The sequence below is a fragment of the Callospermophilus lateralis genome, chromosome 3, assembly GCF_048772815.1.
Source record: "Callospermophilus lateralis isolate mCalLat2 chromosome 3, mCalLat2.hap1, whole genome shotgun sequence".
NCBI lineage: Eukaryota > Metazoa > Chordata > Mammalia > Rodentia > Sciuridae > Callospermophilus > Callospermophilus lateralis.
In genome coordinates this window covers 180,002,461-180,003,624 of record NC_135307.1, presented here as the reverse complement: position 1 = coordinate 180,003,624, position 1,164 = coordinate 180,002,461, and the positions used below count along the sequence as shown (strand labels likewise).

At 42.4% G+C, this 1,164-nt stretch overlaps 1 non-coding gene across 1 annotated transcript; it reads left to right on the top strand.

The window, feature by feature from the left end:
* Positions 1 to 385: 385 nt before the first annotated feature.
* On the top strand, positions 386 to 599 carry LOC143396219 (small nucleolar RNA U3). The gene has a single exon (XR_013091078.1). It is a non-coding gene; the product is annotated as a small nucleolar RNA U3 (small nucleolar RNA).
* Positions 600 to 1,164: the final 565 nt, after the last annotated feature.

The window sequence follows — 1,164 nt, the reverse complement described above, 5'->3', positions numbered from 1 at the left end:
TGAGCCATTTAGGTTATTGTGATAATTACAGACGGCATCATCTGAACTTGGCATTCAATCTTTCTGCCTGCACCCAAATATCAAGTCATATACACCAACATTTCGCAAACGTAGCTGAACCTTCGCATCATCTGTGTAGCTTTTAAATATCATGTGTGGTCTACAACCTAGGCAAAGAAACAGGCTCTCTAGGGATGGGGCCCCTTCATCAATATTTTCAAAGCTCTCTGGGTAATTCTAATATGCATCTAAGATTGAGAAACACTTGGAAAGGAGTCAGGAAACTGGTATCTCAACATTTTCTTCACTATGAGTCAACCTTTTTGGTGCTAGTGTGTTGGCAAAAGAATCACTTATTTGTGGTTAAAAAAAAATCAAAACAACAAAGACTATACTTTCAGGTGTCATTTCTACAGTATGTTACTGGAGAAGTTTCTCTGGTCGTGTCAAGTACCAGAAACCACGAGGAGGAGTTGAGTGTTCTCTCCTGAGCATGAAGTTGGTCCTAGGTGTTGCATTACTGCAACTGCCTTTTGCCATTGATGATCATTCTTAATTCTCTTTAGAGATTAAGAGGGAGAGAACACAATCTGAGTTGTCTCCTTTATTAAGGGGGGAAAATCAAAACAAATACAAAATATACAAAGAAGAAAATAAATGACAAAGCTCTTACATGCATATCTTGGTAAGTCACCCCACATTCTTCCCGCCCCTTTGTCTTATAGCTTCTTCCCATTTTACTCTAACCTCTGGGAAGGAACTTTGCTGTCCTGTCCACTGAGAAAATAGAGATGACACATGAACATGCACATGCACATATTTGCACCACAGCACATGGCTCAGATGCTGGATTGAGATGCTTGCAAATCAGAGCACTGGGGGAAAAAAAAAAAAAGGAGAACCCATGTGTTCCCTCCACTCATGAAGAAAAATAATACAGCAACTTAGCTCTACCTGGGGTGGCTGGAAATCATGCTGTTGGGTAAGAGGGGCAAGGCCATGGGCCCATGCAGAACCTGGGGTAGTAGGACCATTCTTGCCATAAGACCTCTACAGAACCTAGCTCAGCCAATCTGCCCTTCTCCTTCCTGGCAGGCAGAATCCTCAGCCTGCCAACCCCTGGCCTAAAATATATCCTGATACTGAGCAAGCTTATGTAAGGGC